Raw genomic sequence first — 21,643 nt, forward strand, 5'->3', positions numbered from 1 at the left:
ATCAGCTTGCTTTCTTTCTATGTTTGGGGAGCTATTTCACTGGATTTGGGAACTTCCATTCTTGCTGGTTTTGATTCATCTATGGAGACTGTCTCTTGATGCCTTGTCTTGTATGTTCTTGCCACTGGCTTGTAATGGAAGAACTCTCTTGCAGTGGTGACTCTTCCAGTCCTCCTCTTTGGATCATTTTTGGGCTGGTACTTCTGGTTGGTTGGTTGAAGGAATGTTAGTAAGGCTCATTGAGGTCTGTGGTGGTTAGGGGGAAAAGTCTGGAAACTTTCACAGTCTCATAGCCAAAATCAGAGTGAGGAGAACTTTCTAATTCTTTGAAAAAACTATATCAGACCAGCCAGTAAACATTTTCCTTTTGCCAAAGGAGCTAAAGAAGTGTCATATCCCTGGAAACTAGGATGGTTCCTCAGGGCATCAAAGGTATGCTCAGGTGCAGTGTTGGGTGCTCTTGTCGAGTTGTGTGGAAGAAGAATGTGTTTTCTTGTGAGTGATGAGAACGCACTGCTTTGTGCAAAACTGATTGGAGTTCTAGAGCATTCTGGAAAGTGTGTGATAAATGAAGAGGTTGTTACATGTCCTGCTTACTGCAGCCTGTTTTGCTGAAGTCAGGGAAAGCTTTCTGAGCCAGAGGCCTCAATGTGGTGCTCCAAGCATGACCTGCTCCCTTGTGATGGTAGCAGAGAGCAGATCTGTCTTCCAGCATCTCTCTGTGCCTGCTGCAGAGCAGACTGACCTGTACCTATGTTTTCCCTGATCCATGGGGACTTCACCTTGTTAACCCAGATCCACATGCATTGAGAAGAACAAATTCTGCATTTTCAAGTCTTTTTCTCACATGGCAGGAAGAAAACTTTGATCACTGACATCATGGTTGGTGGAAAATACCCCTGTGAAATCCCGTATTTCAAACTACACATGGTAGAGAAAATAAAATCTCACTCTCTGTTTCCTTAATTTCACCAGTGGTTTTCCCCTCATCTTGTTGCTGTCTAGGAGTTGAAGCCAGAAGAATTTTATAGCTTTTTTATTTCATTTGCACATAAAAGCATTCTGTTTCCTTGGGTCTAAAAAGGGCTGAATTATTGTCCTGGTAAAGCAAGCGAAGGTAGGAATGTCATGAATAGTGAGTATTTTAAGGTTGCTGGGTGGGGGGGTGAGGGGGGATGTACCACCACAAGGAAGCTGTATATATTAAATTTAAATTAAGATACAGTCTTAAAAGTAGTTCTAGAGTTTGGGGATACTTTTTAACATAAAAACAAACACATTGATTTAGTGTCCTGAAATACTGATGTTCTCTTAATATAGGAGAGATAGTGGCATCATAAAGTGTAAAATTGATGTAGGCTAGTGATGCTGTATGTGAATTAAGGTAGAACTTGAAGTTATGTTGGCTTGAATTTATAGAGTGGTTTGTGATAGTGCCTGTTATGCACAAGAAGCTTTTCTTGATAGGCTGTGTTGGGACAGCAGTGCAGAGACAGCCTGTCTCAGCTGCACTCCTGCATGGCAAGGTGCCTGTCCCTATCCCTGGGAATGGGTCAGAGGCTCGGGATTTGTAGGATGCCTGTTCTCCAGGGTTGTGTTCTTTCTGTGGGATGATGCAGGTTGTGGGATACACACTTCAAATGCACGCTGCTGGGAGTGAGCAGAAAATGCATTTTGTAGATGAACTCGTTTTGAGATCATGTTTGTGTTTGTTTAATTGATTTTGTGTAAATCGCTCATAACATGTTTTTAAGACACAGGCTCTAGTTACTTTTGGATCCATGAGCAGGCAGGTACAGTACACTGTGCCTGAGAGTAGTCACTCAAGCTCAACATTAACTTAGGTGTTTTTGTACTTGCTGGAAACTGATCTTTTGCCTGATAGATCTGTGTTTGTGTGCACATGAATAATTCACAGATATATGCATTTGGATATACACACACATATCCTGGTGTGTGCTGAACAGAAAACATACTGGGTAGTAGGTACCCAGAGGCAGAGCAGCCCTTTCTTCACTTTATTTTCCCAAAGCCTTGTTGTAGACCAGATATATTTTCCTACTCTTGTATATGCTATAAAATAATATTTTTCAAGATGGAGAAAATATCAAGTTACTTCCATTCTGTGCTTTTACAAAAATCACTTGAGAAATTAACATTCTTGCGTATCAGGTTGCAGGCGTCTGAGTTCAGGAGGGGCAAGCGTGTAAGGGGAAGAAGGATGTGAGCTTGGAACAAAGGCAGCCTCGTTGTGGAGGGGTAAACAGGGATGATACCGCTTTGTGGTGGATCCCTTATGGGTGTTAACAAAAGAATGGATACAGTTGATGAGCAGTCTTTGCACTGTTTCCATACGTGCTGTTATATCCATGTATAATTCTGCCTGTGTGCATGGGTGTTGTTAACTCTGCTGTTGCATTGCATGTGGTTTCCATTTGCCAGTCTTCAAGTCTTTTTCTGCAACAAATTTCTTAAGGATTTTGCTTTAACTCTTGCTGTAAGCCCGTGACCCCTGGTTGGCTTCTCAGCACCATCGCCTTTCCCAGCTCCAGAAGAACCAGGGAGGCCCATTCTCCTCTGGTTATTGCAGAGTCCGAGGAGCGGACGGCGTCTCGGACACGCTGCCTCGCTCCCCTTGGCTCCGAGGAGCTGTGTGCGGTCCGGAGGTCCCTGAAAGGGGGAAGCTGAAATGCAAACATGAGGCTGAATAATAAAATGATGTCAGTGGCAGCCAATCCGGAGGGCTGATGTCACACCCTGGCAGCACCAGCAGCCCCCTCTCGCCGCTTGTCCCTTCCTCGCCACCGGGAACTGCTGAGGAGCAAACCTCCTGAAGTTCATTATTTCAGAGTTAAGTGCACATAAAACATGATCCATCACTCCTGCAGTCCATGCAAGTCCGAAGTTTCCCAAGGCTGTGGTGCTGGGTGCTTGCAGCTCTTCCATGGAGAGCATGACAAGCAGGCAAAGCGATTTTCCTTGGGTTTTTTTTTTCTTTACAGCACTTACTGTTCTGACCTGTGTGTGCTGGGTAGGGTACATGTGTTTGTTACTTTTGATGTGTATTGTACATTGTTCTTATTTCCATATTTATTTGTGTTATACATTTAAGTCATATTTTATATTAGCAAATCCCACAGATAAGCTCTAAATTACTCATGTTGTTTCTGTCTCCTCCTATCCACTTAGCAGGGGCTGTGTTGAGCATCTTGGTGGTTCAAGCTGTTGGAGGCTGTAAGAGCTGTTTATTATTTCTGAGTGAAATTTAATAGGTTTTCAAACTAGAGAGCTGAGGCACCCTTTCTGATATTCAAAACAATGACTGTATCTACAGTTTGAGGTAGATTTAAAAGAAATAAATTATTTTACTCTATGAGGTCATTGTTGATGCCAGGAAAGAAAGATATGAACAAACAGATCTAGAACAAATATCTATTTTTAGAGGGTAGACAAGGTTCTTTATTATAATTTGTAGTACTTCCTTCTTTTATTTTATTTTTGTTTTTCTCCAGAAGCATAATGGTGAGGAGGAGGATGGAAGGAGGAAGGAAGGCTGTGAGTTTTGTTAGACTTATCTGCACTTGGGATAAGGAGAAGATGTAGTGTCAGAGGTCTCTGATGGCTTTAGCTTTTCAGAGATAGATAATCTTCTCCAGTCCAGGTACTGGAACTTCTTTCCTATTGTAGTCTACACTGGATTTCCCATAACTTGTACAAGAGATGTTTGATCAACTTCAAGGACAGCCATGTGACTCAGTTTGGGATGTCTGAAACTATTGCTGGAATGAGAGCCAAGCGTGAGACTTGGGCAAGGTGGTGTTGAGTGTGTTTGGGATCTCTTGTGTGGGGCATGAGAAGATAGGTGTGTTGTCCTTACAAGGTGAGAAATGGTCAGACTAAAGCAGGTGATTCCTCCTGACCTGGGGCTCCCAAGTTGGAGCTGCTGCAGGCAGAGAGTGAAACAGAGGAGCAGCCTGAGTGTCCCGTACAACCAGTTCAGATCATAACCCAAATTAAAGGTTTTTGTTTTCATAGTGTGTTATAAAAGTGATTTAATGTTTTGTAATTGTTTTCTTGGAGGAAAAAAAGGGAAATTTATGTGAGCTTCAGTTAAAGATGTAGCTACTGTAATTCATCTCTGAAGGAGCTGGAATTCTTTTTAAATGCATGCAGCAGTCTAAGATAGCTGTATTATTGAGAAATCACACTGGAGCTATAAATCAAAAGGCATCTCTGAATTTATTTTCTTCATTGCCAGGTGTATGGAGAACTGTACCATTAGGCCAACAGGAGAAAAGATTTAAGATTTCAGTCCTTTTCACAGTTTTATTCTTTTCTTGTGAAGAATCCTGCTGTAATGACAGGCATTGACATAAAAATAAGATGCTTCAGAAAAATAATTAAAATAACATGATGCATTTAAGTTCATCTTGGGTGGTTTAGCAGCATTGATGCTGAGCTTAGGAAGATGATTCCCATATTTTACAGCTATCAGTGAGTTCCAAAACAGCAAAAGAGACAGTAAAATATTCCAGCCGATGGATGCCTGTTGGTGTGGATTCTTTTATGTGCATAGAGATACAGAGTGTGGACTCCATGAAAATGGAATGAGCCAAGGACACGTGAAGAGTTTCACATGAGATCAGCGGAGGAAGGTGCTCCGAGAGGAACCATCACCACTGTTGATGATGGTTCAGTATGTTGTTCACTGTGCACTGTTCACACATTTCCTGTGCTCCTGGCAAACTTGGATTGGTGATTTAGGGCTTCTGCAACACAGGAGGTGAAGTCCAAACAGATCCTTGTCCCCTTTAAACAGGGAATTTACAGCTTTCTGTACTGGACAGCCACTTGTTATAGGGCTTTGTTGGAAACTAGCAACTAATTATTTTTTTCAATCTCAGTTTATAGGGCATGTTTCATATGTGGCTTCCTAGAGGAGCATTTGTTAGTTGAAAGCAAAACCAGTAGAACCTAAGTGCTTCCATTAATAGCCTGTTTAATTCTGGAAAAGTCTTATATAGCTGAGTTGAAAACTGATGACTAGACATAAAGATCCTTTTCCTACCTGCAGCTGGCACTCCCATTATTTCCTGATGCATTAAAATGGTAAAATTTGTATTGTAACAAAAACTGAAGATGTTTCTGGGGCTGAGTTTGCCAGCAGAATGACCACAGAATGGGTTATTTGGTTAAGTGTGGTATAAAATGGCAGCAGCTTGTGTGGCCCAAGCACAATCAGTAAGTGTAGGTGTATCCTTGTTCCTTCTGCAGCTGTAAACAGGGCACAGTTGGCATTGTTTATGGTAATAGAAATAATAGCCTGACATAAGAGATTGCTCACCTCTGAAGTAAATCTGGTGGAATGGTAACATACTGAACTTGTACCACAAGGCCCTTTAATGCAGTTTTACGTTCCTAAGGTGGATTTGTGAGCCATGTGTGTTGGGAAGTGCATCAGCAGTGCTCTAAGTTTGCATTAAGTTCTAGACTTTTGAGTCCCATGTCAGGAAATTTCTGAACTATTGCTGATGTGTTTGACTTTTGGTGACTTGCTTGATGGCCTGGTTTTCTTCTATTAGTTGTGTGGTGACTTGTGAAGATTTCCCACTGTAGCGCCAGGGCTGGAGGATGTGGTGATAACTCAGCTGGTGGTAGAGATGACTCCAGTTTTGTCAGATAGCTTGGACATTCTTCCTTCTCCACCCTCTGCACTTCCCCTTGAGCAGTCCCTTCTTTGCCAACAGGGTGCTTTGATAGAAGAACTCAGGTAGTGCTGAGGTTTTTCTCTTCTTAAAACCTGGACTGGCATTGAAGAGGCTGAATGAAGGAGCTGGGAGTCAAACTGTAGGTGGTTGGTTAGAAAATGTTGGCTGGCACTACTGGAGGAGCTGAAATCATACAGCTTCCCATCAGAGCCTTCTATTGCATGAACTTTAATTTCATATGTCAGTTATTTGACCAAAGCTGCATTCTGAGGTTGGACTCACTTTGAGTAAGCCGATACTAAGTTTAAATTGATAGACAGACCCAGAGGCCTTGGATCTGTTTTGTGCTCTTTGTTCTCTCCTTCCTCTTTCCCACTTCTGTGTTGTTGGTGGCTGAAGTGACATCCTTGGAGACATCCCCAGGGAGCTGCCCAACCCAAGCTCTCTGTGTCTTACCTGAGTGCTGCAGGATGGCTTGGCCTCCTTAGATTCCAAACAGTTGGAAAGAGCAGTGAGCAGGATTCTGGTGTTGCACTTTGGGATTCTTGCCTGTAGAGGGATGATGGCTGCCTTAATTCAGTTTGTTTCTTTAGGAAGTAGACTGAAAAATATTGGAGTGATTCTGTCCCAAGAGAGCATCATCCTAGTGACTCCAGGCTGTTTTGGAACATTTTGTGGCTTTTAAACCTTATAACATGTACCAATTATAACCCAAAAGAAGGGTGGCTGTATTGGCATTAGTCTATTGGAAAGTTTTTCCTGGATATGATCAAGCTGGAGACCAAAACCATTTCAAATGGACAAGAAATGAACATCAGGCCATTTATGATCTTAGCTCAGTGTTGATACTCTGTTTTCACTACCCTTTTTGGTGAAAAAATAGGTGTTTGTTGTTTTGATACAAGCTTTTGGTAATTTTGCACTGTTGAGACTTTTAGCCATTTCATTTCTGACTGCACCTTCAGGGGAAAACAGTCGTAGCCAATACCCTTCTTCTACATCCAGATGAATCTTCAAAGTACTAAGACTAACAAAATAATGTAGAAAACCATTTAAGTAGAATAAAAGTTTAGGGAAGCAGCTTTTAAATGAACTGAAAAAGCAAGTGAGTGATCTGTACTCAGGATTTCCTAATGCATTTACACATGGGCCTTTATCAGCATGATCTGCCCTGGAATGATGGATTCTCACTCTGGGATGTGAATTCTGGGTATTTTTTGGCATTGGAGCCTGTTGAGTGTGAAGTAAAATATGCTTTCATAAACTCAAATGGGAGTTTAGAATCTTGTGGCCAGTTTTGGATTGGAGAAATTCTTGTTTTGCAGAACTGTCCTGTTGTACAGTTTTTAGTGGCGGTACACAGGATGCAGTGGGACATCAGGAGAGTTTCTTGAATTAAAGGCATAAACTGTACAATCTGCCTTCCACGTAGAGGTATTCACAATGTACAAGTCCATCTTACTTATGCAGATCTACCTTGAAAGCTTGAAATTCATGAGTGGTCACATGGTGCAGGAGAGGTTTTTTTATTTGGAAATAATATCTTCAGATTTCTCTGAAATGTCACATGTTATGCCTTAGCTTAGACAAAATCTTTTAGATCCAGTCGTGGACTGTTGAGGAAAATGAGTTATTAATGGGAACACAAAATGGTAACACCAGTGTAGTGAGCAGTGGAAGTGAAATGTCTCTCTGGAGAGAAATGCAGCATCTCAAGGTAGAAAAACATTTTTTTAAAGAAGGCACTATTTCAAAGGCTGAGGGTTTTTGAAAACAATTTGGTGCCAAAAGCTTAACCTGTTTTTCATAAACACGGTTGCTGGTTGGAGCCAAAACAAACAATTAAGGTCCTTAAATGAACCGAAGTGAGGAATCATAGCTGCCCCAGCAGACTGCTAAAAATTGTTAAGTGTGGCTACATGTGAGTCAGGGAGGACAGTCAGGAGCAGGGACCTGGGGATGGGCTGGGTTTCCTGGTCACTTCTTCCTTGGCTGCTTTTCTTGGAGGTGTACGGGAGAGATGTGAGTGCGGAATGGAGCTGGTCATACCCTAGCCTAGAAACCAAGGTGGCTGTAACTTGAGAGAAAAGCAAGGCCAGTAGAGACTGTGGGGCATGTGAGCCAAAGGTATTCCTGTGCTGAGTATTTTTGTTCACTACCTTTTCTCTCTTCTTTTTCCCTCCTGCATCACCTCTTGCCGAAGGTTTCATTTACCTAGAGCAGTACCCGTGTGACAGCTCAGCCTCTGCCTGGCTGGGCTGACACCCACTGAGCTTTGGAAAACGTCCCCACTTCCCATGGCCTTTGGAGCTGAGCAGCTCTCTGCTGGGGGATGGATGCTTCTGAGGTGTGAGGGAACTCGTGCACAGACAGGGACATCAGGACAGGCAGGAGGAGCTGGATGTGTCTCCACTCTGAGCACACAGTGGCTGCACGATGCAATCACAACATGTTATTTTCAGCAGTTTTAAAAGCATCCCTCCCATACCACCTTCCAGAATATTATTATTATTACAGATTTTGTGGAATGGGTTTAGAGCATTGGGAAGGCTCTGGCATGTGCGAGAATCTTGGGCAAGGCTGACTATGCTTGTGCTTTGGTTTTCTTTTTAAACCGCCTTTATAAAGACCTACAGGAAAAATCCATGTGTTCTGCTTGACTGTAGAATTGCAGATACTGGTTGATAGATGCACTGCATGGTCTTCAAATGGCCTCAGCTGTCCAAAAAGCTGGAATTTCTGGAGCAATACCATTGTGAACCATCATAGCAATTTAATTTAATCTGGTTTTTGAACATTTTTGCTTGGGAATTAGTTCAAATCTATTCCAGAAAGCAGAGGACTGAATTATAACAAGATCACTTTCTTGTGGACAAATATTCTTATTTTGAGAGACACTGTGTTGTGGCAGCATTTCACTTGACCTAAGTATTCCTTCCCTAGTAGGTTAGAGAAGCTGGCAGGGAGGGTTAAGCTTTAGAGAGGTGTAAGAATGCAGTTTTCTCATACATTCCTGTATAATCACAACTGTGGAAAGGACAGACAGAGGTGAAGATTATTCACAACCATAAAATGAAATGGAGTTTGAAGTTAATTTTAAATTTACCTACATAAACAAACCACGGGTGGTACATTTTTGTTCCTCCTTTTAACTGTGTCTGTGATAGAAGTGTCAAATGGTGCATTATTTATGAGCTGTCGTACATACTGGGTTTCTGCATGACACACTCGCCTCATAAATGCCTTAATGGAGAAAGAATAGTTGGTGTATCTCATTTTCCAGTCCTCCAACTCCACAGCCATACCCTGGTTATCTGAGGGACTTTGGGGCAGCCTTTGGCAGTCCGGAGATTTTTGCCAAGAGAGCTTTCAGGAAGTGCTCAGAGAGAGATCAGCTGGATGTGTGCTCAGTTCACTATAAACAAAATATTTGTCCTTAAACATAAACCAAAAAGGAAATGAAGCAAAGAGATGTTAGTAATCCGCCTTAAGGACTGTAAGTGTTAATTCTTTAAAAAAATAAAAAAATCTCTGCCTGTTAAAATGCTTTTCTGGTTAATGCAGAGTTTTTTCAAAGGCAGTAGAATTCCTGTCTCCTACAGAGATACTTGCTGGTTGTTGGAATGGCATGGCTCTTGCATTTTTAACATTTCCTCAAATTTAGTAGCTGAATCACAGCTTCAGGACCTACATATCACTGGAGAAATTGCCTGAAGAGAGTGGGTAAAGGACTCTGGGATGGTGGAACAGGGACAATCTTAAACAGGATTTGAACAGGGCTGCCCAAGAGCTGCACACTACCAGTGCCTGGCTCCTGCTCTGCAAGACCAAGGAATTCTGGCCTGATCCACAGGTGGGTCCTAGAGGTTCCTTCAGCTGTAGGTGGCCATGGTCCTGGTGAGCTGCATGTTTGTGTTAAAACTCAAACCTTGAATTTAGTCATTGTAAAGAACCTGTGGCCTTGGACTGGGACTTCAGCTAATGTGGGAACTCTACTGACACACTTGCTGTGTTGGGTTTTTCTGTGTGTATATTCTCACCAAACATCAACAAGGTTTTCTTGTTGAAACCAATAAGAACTCAAATCTGCTTTTGTAAATGTTCCCTGTGTCAATAGCCAAGTGATTGAACCTTTTTTAATAGTTTCAGTGAGGAGAAGTCAGATGTGAGAACTATGGAGAGCAGTGATTTAGTAAAGTACTTTTAACTGAAGGAGAATAAACCTTGATAAGTGGAGGTAAATCTCAAATACTTAAAGGCACTTGGACAGAGCTTTTAACTAGCTGTTGCATGAGTAAATGTTGTGCAGGCAGAAACTGAAATTAATATCAATGTGAATTACATTTTGGGCAGCTTCTGCAGTGCAGGCTCACAAAATATACTGTTTCCTTTCTTGTCACCCCAAACCAACAGATGTTGCCCTGGTTGTAGGGGTAGAGCCCTGTGAGGAACAGAGGGATGTTTGGCAGAGCACAAACAAATTCTTTAAATACTTGAGAATTTTTTTGGAAAGCAGCTTTGAATCTTTGTTATCGCTTTGTTGCCGAAATAAATGTTAGGCTCCCTAGCAGGCAGAAACAAATCATGAGCCTAATGCTGGACTTTGTGCAGCCATGGCTGTAGTAGGTGGGGATTCTTTTTCCTCTCCTAAGGAAGGGCTTCTCTCTTTGTTTTTGGCTTTTGGCACGCGTTACCAAAATATTTGCAGTGCAGTAACATGTATTTTTTCATCTGGAAAGTGGGAAATAAAACATATTTGTTCCTATGTGTAAATACTCTTTCCCCACAAAAAACAATGTTTGCTTTGTAAATCCAGCCTGCTTCTCCCCTCTGAGTGTGAATTCCTGTGAGCTCTGTTTCAGAGAGCAGGCACGTGCACTTCCAGGTTATCACTGAAATAAAGGGGCCTCACAGCTCTTCCCTTCACGTTTGTAGGAATAGGTGAGACTTCTTAAAGGAAGGACCCTTTAAAGTGGTGGTTAAAGTGACCTTCTTAGGAAATGCCATTCGTGCCAGAGCACATAACCTTCCTCCCCATCTCTTCCCCTGCATAGGAGGGATTGTGGGATACAAAGCAGCCTGGGAAAGGGAATGCACATTCTTCTGTACAAAGGAAGCTCAGAACCTCATGGTATATACATAGGTCTCTCTGTCTTCCCCCTTAAAAATGTTTTTCTTTACCCTGTAATCAGAGAAATTTTTCCTTATTAATTTTCCTTTGGGTGGGGAGAAAAGGGAAGGATCTATTGTTGGGCTGGAAGTTGCTGCCGGGGGCGACAATTGGGCTATTGTTGGGCTGTAATTCTAGTCCGGGGGCTCCGAGGGGAGGTGGAAAGGAGGAAGAGGAATATGAACAAACTCAATATTAACTCTGTAATGAACTCCTGTTGTTTACCTGAGCCAGGATAGCCAGAGGTTTGGTTTTATTTTTCCTGAAGGCTGAAGAAACAAAGTGTTATTACCACTGGTGATGCTGCTCTCCAGTGAGCATCTGGGAGAGGGGGAAGAAGGGAACTTTTTTTCCCTCCAGCTGAGGACATGAGTTATTTTTCTAAAGCCCAAATCAAAACTGTTAGTTGAAGGCAGAAACAGGCCTCAGGAAATGCTGTTTCTTCTGGCAGCAAGAGACAAAGATCCTTGTTCTTTAGCCCAGCCTTTGTATAGTTCAGAACAATAATAATTTTTTAAAATGTCTGATAAAGAACAAGTACTTATTATCATAATGTGTTAACAGAGCTATAATTAAGATTGTTCTTGTCACTTTTTTTAATATTCCATCTTTCTTTGGGAGTTCTTAATTGTTGAAAAAAATTAGTGTGTATTTACATTTGTCAAAAAGAGGTTTGGGGACCAAATGTTTTAGAGCAGCACTGTTTGCTTTTCTGGGCTCTTACCATGAATACAAGAGAGAGACACTGAGGAAGGAATGAAAAGATCTTGGGGATTAACTCAGGTGTTGCTCAGGCTCCATTCAGAAGAGGAAACAGCCACTTCACCCCTGGCTTCTTAAAGACTTACTGCCTTCCTGATGTTTCTGATCTCCCCAAATATCCTGGGATTGCTTTGGTATCACTCCCCCCACTCCTAGGACATGCTGTCAAGGCATTTATACCACCAAACTGGAATATGTGCATCTGTTTTGAAAGAGATTGGCTCCTTTTGAAGTTAGCTAACCTCTTTTATTATTTTGATTACAGCTAGAAATGTTCATCCTTCTTCATTTTTTTTGTTTTATTACACTGTATTGATCTTGAGTACTGCCTGCTTGTAAATACTGGTGTTCCCCTGGACTTTGATCCTTTGATGGAGAAGTCTTGCTCCAATAAAGACTTGAATATTCAGTTTTCATTAAAACTGTGATATCATCCTCAGTGAGACATGGGATTTTAGGGCTGTTTTCACCTGTGGCCCTGCCAGCTGACAGTGCTGGGCAAGGAGGGACCTGGAGGTACCTGAGCTTTGTTCGCCTTTGACAGCTGGCTGCCTGCCCAAAGTAGGGAAAGTTGTCATTAATGCTCTTAATTTTTATGAGCATTTGAGATTTAAAATGTTTACTCCATGTTGTCGGTTGTAGAGCCTTTGTATTTAAAATAAATAATCTTGTTTTAAATTAGTGTTTCCTGGAGGAAGCTATCTGGCTATTGTAAAGTGCTCTGTCAACAGAGCTGCATCCTCATACCAGCAGAAGAGGAAGGATCTCATGTCGATAGTGCTTGGAAGAGCTGACACAGAAAAAATTCCCATGGACAAGGCTTTGTGCTTCCTACTTTTTTTGCACAGATGGGTCTCTTTGTTTTTGATTAAACATTAATCAAAAATCAATTTCTGACTCCATGTAAGTGGTATTAGATAAGTCTCCGTTTATCCGCGGTAAATAAAAACATTGTTCAAACATGAACAAACAACAGTTCTGGTTTGGTTTGAGTTTCAAAGTAGATGGGGATAGAAAATTGTAATTAAAATTGCAGATTTCATAATTGAATGTGTTCTTTTTTAATGAGAACATTTCGTTTAACTGTAGCGGGATTAAAAAAAACATAATTGAAGTAAACATCTGAATGTTTTGCAAAAGAACATGAAAATAGGATTTGAGAATCCTTCAGTAGAAGAAGGTAATCTTATGGGTAGAGATAAGATTTCTGAGGAGGTGAGGTGTAACCTTGAGGATATCGGTCAGTTTGGGAAACCCACAAGATTTTGGGGTCTGAATACTCTGATTTGCTTCAAAAGCAGAATTAATTTCTGTACATTAACAGTTTCTCTGGGTAGTAGAAGGAATGTGGAGGAGCAGTCCAGTTATTCACAGGAATTAAATGTGGGTTTAAGCATTTTACTTGCAATTACTCTGACAGTAACTGGTTTTTAATTTTGTTTTTTTCTCCAGGCTGAAGTACTGAAGACAAGTCTTTGTTTTTATGCATGTGTGAATAGTTCTGGGTTTTTGTCATGCTGCTTTGTGCCTTTTCTAGTTTTCTTCCATCCTTTTTGAGCTGAAGGACTCAGAGTCTGTATTTGCAGTCTGTATTTGAGATGTGAGCAACCTGCACTTTTACAGTGTTAGAATGATTTTTTTTTTCCCCCAAGTATTTTAACAAAGTATCTGCAATTCAAAGTCCTCCCTGGGGTGGATTTTGGTGAGGTCCCAAAGGGAGGATGCAACTGTGGGAAGGATGAGGAGAGGTGTTCTGAGGGGCCTCAGCACTGCAGCTTCCTGTTATGCGACAGAAAATGCTGGATGGAGCATTTGTTGTGCATGAATGATGTAGTAGTTGGAAAAACTTTTTGGCCAGCTTTGACATGTTCTGTTTGTTAGTTTTGTTTGCACCCAGAGTGCAGGGAAGAGGATTGAATTAAGCTTTAGCATCCTCTCAGTTATTGGGCCAAATGCCACTACTTTCGCTGCCAATACAGCCTACAGAAGATGTGTAGGCATGGAGAGTGTGGGAGTTTCAGAATACACAGCATCTTTTAATTGACACGGGATTTGTAAAGTGCAGCTTGTATAACTGGTGATACCTAATCTCCCTTGTCCCTTCCAAGAGGCACGTTGATGATCCATATGCTTGATGGAGGTGTTGCTTTGTCTACAGGAGATAAGAACTGCATGGTTGATCAGAGATGTCTTGCCTCTGATTTGCCTGCAGGCATGCACATCTAAGCCATAAATTCTGAATATTCTCTTGCTGAAATGTCTGTTTTATTTTTTAAGTTTTTTAAAGAAGTTTTCCTCTTGAAAAGGGAGACTTTCTCCCCCTTTAAAAGGGAAGAAAGGAGGTGTGGGGATGAGGAAGGGAGCTGCACTGTTCGGTGTGGGGTGCATAATGAAAGGTTGCCCCTCAAAGTCAGGTGCTGGCTGTTGCTGGCAATCAGGTGGATGCAGGAAACACTGCTTTTGCAGGTATTTTGTTCCTTGCTACAGTGTTACTCCTCCTGAGTGATTCTGACCTTTTCTGATCCCCAGGAATTGTCATCCTGATTTCCCAAGGTTCCTTGTGTAGGAACCTGTTAGGACAGCGGCTACAGTGGCTTTGGCCTTGGGGAATGGAAGGTGATGGCTTACACAGAGCATGCTGTGGGGACTCAGGAGAGTGTCTCTGGGAAACAGGAGATACCTGAATCATGGAGCCATTTAGGTTGGAAAAGAGCTTTAAGGTTGTTGAATCCAGCCATAAATGGAACACTGCCAAGTTGAGCAAACGTCAGACGTAAGCAGCTGAAAGTGAGTTTTCAGAGAATGTATGTCCAGCAGAGCAGAGGAAACTGGGAGAGGGAAGAAAGGAGAATGATCCATAAATATTTTATTACTAGGTATAGAAACAAGGTGTGCTGACATCTGTTTTTCTTTCCCAGTGCAGCTGTTGCTGTGTACTGTCTGTGGAATAGCTTCAGCCTTCCTGGTGGCACTGTCCTCCTTAAAAATCAAATCAAGCACACACAAAACCCCCACAAACACAGAGGAAGTGCAAACTGTACTAAGCCTACTGACAGTAAGCTACCTGTTGTTACCTGTTACTCAGACTGCTTTTCACTGGAGCCTCTGCATTCCAGAGTCAGATTCTCTGCTCTGGGGGGTTTGGGACATCCACTGTGGTCAGTGCAGCAGCTTGGAGCCTTGGGCTTTTTTGGTCAAGATCCTGAAGTTGCTTCCTAATTTTAAGCACAGGTAAAACCATAAGATTTAATGTAGGTTCTTCACAGCCTTCAAGTCAGCCCAGGGTTTTCTTGTCATCGCTGCATCAGGAATTTAATGGCATGACATGAAAGTGGGTACTGGGTGGATTGCAGTTCCTGCTTACTTTGCAGATGCTTTTACAGCAGGTCTTTTGTCCCTCCTCCTAAGCTCTTCTGTTTTGAGTCCCAGCATTCTGACAATCCCCATGTCTCTTTATTTTCTACTGTGTATTTGGACAAAAGAATCAGTAGTGAGGAGCTGGGCCCACACCTGAGAGCGTTTTCTCCCTCCCTGCACTACCCCCTCTCTCTTTTTTTTAAATCCACAGATTTTGCCTGTTGTGAAAGGGTTCAGTGTGGTTATTCTCTGTTTAGCGAAGATGGAAACAAAATGTCAATGATGTTTCATTTAAATTTGTGTTTAAATTAGTGTTTCTTGATGGGTGATATGTCGGCAGGGGTGGTAGGGATGTCTGCATACAGCCGTGTAAAAATCAGGGAATGCTGTGTTCTGGAGGAGTAAATTGAGGCCCAAGTTGTGCTCCCTTATGATGCTCTGTGTTGCTGTTGTCTGTAGAACGGTGAGTTTTTTGATTAGTGTAGGTGTGCAGTGATAGCAAGGACAACTTTGCACTGTAATTTGATTTTTAGATTTACTTCAGTTTTTATTTACTCTTGCTGCACTTTTCCCTTTTTTTGCTTTCAACATTTCCTACGATGCAGGTTGCTTTTAGAACATGATGCTGAAACCATTGTGTCTAAAATACTCCAAATGTTTTCAGAGCTGGCTGGTTCCAGCCCCAACACACACAACTCTGTGCCTCCCAAAAATAGTCACCTGAAGGGAAAGACAGAGGCTGAAATGGAGCTGCTGAGCCTCGGCCTGCCCTGGGCTGTGCTCACATTCCTCCAGCAGGGCCTGGGCCTCTTCTGAAAGCAACCTTTCAGCTCATGGAGCTGCATTGTGTAAACATCTTCAGCAATAATTTATTCTCTTGAAAGAGGCCAAACTAATCCCCCCATCCTGGTTAGAGCTGCCTTAGATGTTACTCTGAGCGGCACATTTTCTGTCTTGCAACAAGCGTGACATCACTTGAATCTAGCAATAGAATGTGGTCAAATAGCATTTTTAACAAATTTTAAAATCCTCCCCTGTGGGGTGGATTTATTGGGAATGTTCTTCCTTCATCTGTATGTTATCAAGCTAAATACCAAGCATTGGTTTTGCTAGAATGTTTCTATATGTGTAGAAAAACCCGTGGCTGATTTGAGTGCACTGATATTTCCCTCCCCATGTTGTTTTCTGTTTTGGCAAAAAAAGCAAATGTTTGTAAAAGGAGAAAGATTTTTATAAAGTCTACTTGTGTAGAAAAGAAGTAAAATTATTTTCTGAATTTCAGAGCATTCATGAAAACAGTTTGTCATAAACAAACTCATAAAATCCTCTGGAGAGACATATGACTTTGATTTCATTTTTTTTTTCCTCTTATAGGAGCAGCATTCTTAACTTTTGCCTTACATTTTTTTTAGCACAGCCTGAGAAGCTCCATGTTGTTTTTGTCCTGTAATAGCACTCGCTCCAGCACGGACATGGCATCTTTGGGGTTTACCTCTGTCTCCAGCCCCTGGGAGGTTGTTTACTACTTTCAGCCTGGAATAACAGGCCAGTCCCAGGGATCCTCCCTGGGGAGCAGGATTATTGGCATCTGCCAAAATACCACCTCTGTTCTGGGCCGGGCGGCGGCGGGATGCTGCCCTCGGGGATGTTGGGATGGGGGTACGGTGACCGTGGGGCAGCGGGATGCTGCGTTCCCGTGGGGATGCTGCGGTGGGATGCAGGATGCTGCTGAGCTGCGGGGCAGGCACAGCCCCGGCGTGTGAGCTCAGCCCATGGCTCCTCTCAGGGCGGGAGGAAACAGTGAGACCCTTTTCAAGAGCGAGGTGTGTTGGAGCCTATATTTGGATGCTGCGCCTCTTCTAAATTTGGTTTTCTCCTCATTAATACAGGAGCTGTTTCAATCGCCCTGTAGGGAAATACATGGGGTTGCTGTAGGGTGGGTTATTCTGGGGGGGATTTTTCCACCCTTTATGAAAGGCTGAGGTCTATTCGGAGGGCTGGAGGCGAGGGAAGGTGGAGGAAGGGGCGGAGGGGAGGGTCTGCTGCTCTGAGCTCCTTTGTGTGGGAGCCCTGCGCTCTCCGCTCGCCTCCCCCGCCGGCTGCGGAGGGGGCACGGCTGCGGGGCCGCTGTTCTGCCTGCTCATGAGGGCACCGGGGAGGGGGCACGGCTGCGGGGCCGCTGCTCCGCCTGCTCATGAGGGCACTGGGGAGGGGGCACGGCTGCGGGGCCGCTGTTCTGCCTGCTCATGAGGGCACCGGGGAGGGGGCACGGCTGCGGGGCCGCTGTTCTGCCTGCTCATGAGGGCACCGCGGCGAGGCCTCTCCTCCGCCTGCTCATGAGGGCACCAGGGCGAGGCCGCTCCTTCGCCGGCTCATGAGGGCACCGCGGCGAGGCCGCTCCTCCGCCTGCTCATGAGGGCACCAGGGCGAGGCCGCTCCTCCGCCTGCTCATGAGGGCACCGCGGCGGGCACGGCTGCGGAGGGGGCACTGGTTCTGCCTTGCCGGGGGATCCAGATAATGGTATTAGCATCTCCCTTTCCTCGGCAAAGACAGCCTTCGGGCTTTCTACAGGGAGCTGCTTGTCCCAGTCTCGGGGGAGTGTGGAGAAGGAAGCGTGGCAGCGTCGTGTTAAAATAAGCGGATTTGTACCTTTTGCCGTGACCTGAACCAGGTTTCCCCCGTTGCAGCAGCACGAAGAGCTCGCAGTGGGTGTGATGGGGGAGTAGAGGATGGGGATTACTCGTGTCGGGGCTGCTGGCAGCCGTGGAGTGGAGCCGTGCGTGGGAACGGACAGCAAAGACAGCCGGGCTGCCACGCTGTCACTCTGTGCTGGGACACTGCTGGCCCTGTCACACTCCTGCAGACCTGCTCGAGGTGTTCGTGACCCAGCCCTGTCTGGCAGGGTTACAGGGATGGATGGGGACAGCCATGGATGTATCAGTCAGGGAGGCCAGAGGGCTTGGTGGTTTGTTCGGCCGTGTCCGGATGGCCTGGGCTGCTGCTCACATCCAGCATTGCTGCAGTGACCAGCAGAGCCTCCACATCCGTGTGGCTGATGATCCTCACTAATTCCAGGCGTGGCAGCATCCCCAAGAGTGGCTGCATCCTGCCTTTACTTAGGGACATAATTTACTGGTGGCTTTAGCATCGTTGCGTTAATGGTTGGACTCTGTCTTAGGTATCTTTTCCAGCATAAACAGCTCTGTCCTTTAGGTACCTCTTTGCAGGTCCTGGGCCTCCAGAAAATATGTAAAAGTACAAGTCCATCAGGTTCTTGAAATAAAAGGATAAAGGACTCTGGGTACTAAGCTTAAAAGTCCAGACAACCCAAGGAAATACAACAAAATTGAATTAGTTGCAGGAATTAATTAATTTTTTCTAACTCCTGCTATTAATCATTTAAATGACCTGGGATGGAAATTACAATTATAATAGTTACTTTTTGCTGTATTTCAGGGTACTCTGCACTCCAATAATTTGACCTAGTTTATTGGTGGTTTAATTCCACTCTCTCATTTTGAGCCCTTTATTCTCGTTAACAGCTTCGTCAAGTCTTCTAAATATTTTACTGTCTGCTCCATTCCAGGGTCAAATGGGACAAGCATTAACTTCTGGCTAGAGAAAAACTGTGTTGAAAACTAGTGCTAGTGAAATCCCTTAATGGAACAGATGCATCTGACCTGAAAAATTACATGTATGCTCCAAAATTTACTTCCCCCCTCCTTCTCCAAGAGTATCTATTAAAAGACTTTTCTGCTGCAAAAAATCCCTTTCCCATTTCCTTAGACCATTCAGGTTTCCAAACCCCACAGCTAAACACCTTTCCATATATATTTGCTCAAGTAAGGACTTTTTTCCCCTGCTTTACTCTTCTAGTAGTCTTCGGTAGTGAAGATTAACTTCACAACTAGGATTTGCTTTTCAAAATACAATGTTTGCCTTTTGTGAAACTTGTATGGTGTTCCTGCTGGAATTATTTGTTCGCTCTGAATTTCATCATGTTGCAGAAACGATGCACGTGCTCCAGGGGAAGCAGCAGATTTCAGAGGCAACATGTGTATGGAGAAATCTTGCTTTGTTGTGATAGCTCTCATTTCTAGGACAGATGTACTTAACTATTTTTTTCTAATTAAATTCAAATCATGAGTAGTGAGAGGTGGCAGTTTACCAGTGGCTTTTGAAATGTGTTTTTCTGTGAGGAGCGAAACGTGTGGCTTAGAGCAGCAGGCAGGGTATAAAGAGTTCCTTCACGTGTTTATCAAGGACCAAACCTGAAGAAGCTTAGAGAGAAGCTGAAGAATTATGAAGAATTACGTTAGTGTTTATCCCTTTGACTGGTGCTCTAATATATTTTGTAGCAGATCACTTCAAATATATGAAGTATTGTGGAGCTGATAAAATCCTTCTGAGGAATTGGGCCCAATTTGTAACAAGTTAAGTGTAGCAATTAATATTTCTACTGAGTGAATTTTGTTAGCACTATTTTATCAGTGAGGTTAATCTCCTGACTTACCAAGCTCTCTTCTGGTTAAATACTATAGGAATGTAATTTCTTCTTTCACCAGAAAAATGGTTTTCTTGTGCTATATGGTGCTTGTATATACAGCATCACATTTCTTCAATGACTGCAAAGAGGCACAGTGTTATTCTGTGGTCATATTTCTGGCTTTCAAAATCAAGAGCAAAAGTTTTGCAGAAAATAATTTCTGTTCAATTATCTCTTTTTCTTGTGCAAAAATAGAGCATTTCCACCCCAGGTATCGATCCTAATTGCCATAGTTTCTAAACCAAAATTTTTACTTTTGAGAAGTCAGAAATTGAGTAATGCTTAAAAAAAGTTAAAGAAAATCTTAAATATGTTTTCTGCTTTGTCTTACTGAACTGTATGGGCTGATGGGCTTCCTGCTCCCTTCAGAGCTCAGCAGACTTGGGGTTTTGTGAGCTTGGGAATGAGTCCCTTTACCTGTGCAGGCTCCAGGCTGTGACCTGCGTCTTCAGGTTTGTTTTCTTCACTGTGCCAGAAAGGGGAAAAGTCACATCATCCCCCAGCTGATGTTCGTTCCTAGCTGATGAGAGAACCCAAGTGAAGCAAATGCAAAGTTTGAGAGTACTGGAATAGCTGTTTCCTGCACCTCTTTGGGTTTTTGGCCCAGAGCAGGAGGTCACAATACCTGATGCTCCTGCATCACACACAGGGACCTGGGCTGCCCAGGTGATTTCAGAAAACAAAGCCAAACACCTGAAGTCCATCGCCTCAAGATCAGCTCTGAAAGGCGTTAGGATAAATTATTATTCAGTGCATTTAAGATAAGAGTGCATCTAGAGCCCATGGGATTTGCTACCTGGATCTTCAAATTGATGGGCTGTCTGTTCAGTGAAAGAAACAACCACCAAGGGGTGATGGATGGGGGATGGCCTTTGCAGCAAATCACAACAGGGTGGGAAATGGATGTGAATGACTGATAAGTAACACTTATTGTAAGGATCTTAAAAGTAAAGGAATAATCCAAGAGCAGCTACAACGCGCAGGAATTCAGGATGTCTCACTTGTGGCTGTGCTGAAATCTCTATTGCAGCTCTTCTTTTTGTATCCTTTGTCCTTTGAAATACTTCGCTCTTAGGGCTGGGCTCTTATTTATTTATTTCTTCGGCTCGGCAGCTGCAGTGCTCAGACTGGGAGGCTGAGATGCTCACAATGCGCTGCCTGCTGCCAAGAAAGGAGGTATTTGCATTCATTTTCACTTTCTTATTCTGAATACAGAAAACAAATAACCCCCCCCCCACGATCTTACTGAGTCGTGCCTCCCCTAAACTGTAAATACCTGTGCAGATACATGATTTGGGGGATTTAGGAGGGATGTAGTACCATCCACTGGTTTACCAGGCAGGTAATAGGAGTGTCTGTATTCAGTGAACAAAGAAGTCTTCTAGTAATCCAGAATAACCATATAAAAAAAAGTGTAAAAAATATCAGTAATAGGTTTTATAGCAGTTATTTAACAGATTCGAAGCCTGATACTTTATTCATATTACTTTTTCTGAATTATTTCCTTTTTTTTTTCCCCTCAAAATTGCAAGTTGTTCATACTGATCCTGTCAGGAGTACTCAGCGCTCAAAAGAAGCAAATTGTTCCCATTTTTCACTCTTTAAGTAATTCTGACAATGATGCAAAGAAGAGAAATGAGACTTTTTTTTTTAATTCTGAGCAGTGCAGCTCTTGAGGTGCAGAGCTGGGTGTTGGAGTGACTCCCATATGGATTGGGGGCGTTGAGGATACGTGTGGGAGGCCGTGCCGTGCCTCTCGCTCCCTCTCACTGGCAGTCTTACGAGTGGGAAACAAATGGGATCGTAACCTTTCTGAATGTGGAGCTTGGGATGTGCTGACTGGATTATGAAGGCAGCAATTTAACTAAAGGGACATAATTTAACATAATTTAAGGGCGGAGGCTCGGAGAAGTCTAGAGATTGAAACTCTAGATTTTTATATCGTGACATATTGACTAAAACAGATACAAAAAATAATCCTATTGCTACGACATTTGTTTTTGTGCGTCTGCTCAGGTTTTAAAAAGCCTCTCGTTATGAGCACGGCATAGAAATCCACTGTGCCATCTTTTTCTAATGCATTAAATGATCTATAATGT

The 21,643-nt window shown here is 43.1% G+C and overlaps 1 protein-coding gene and 1 long non-coding RNA gene across 5 annotated transcripts in view; one reads left to right on the forward strand and one right to left on the reverse strand.

The window, feature by feature from the left end:
- Positions 1–21,643, forward strand: part of IGF1R (insulin like growth factor 1 receptor) — a 171,063-nt gene that overhangs the window by 91,048 nt on the left and 58,372 nt on the right. The window lies entirely within an intron of this gene.
- On the reverse strand, positions 13,115–19,835 carry LOC147650656 (uncharacterized). The gene is made up of 2 exons (XR_015275998.1): positions 17,216–19,835; positions 13,115–17,113 (listed from the first exon to the last, which is right to left on the reverse strand). It is a non-coding gene; the product is annotated as an uncharacterized LOC147650656 (long non-coding RNA).

Source organism: Cyanistes caeruleus, chromosome 13 (assembly GCF_971803275.1).
Source record: "Cyanistes caeruleus chromosome 13, bCyaCae1.hap1.1, whole genome shotgun sequence".
NCBI lineage: Eukaryota > Metazoa > Chordata > Aves > Passeriformes > Paridae > Cyanistes > Cyanistes caeruleus.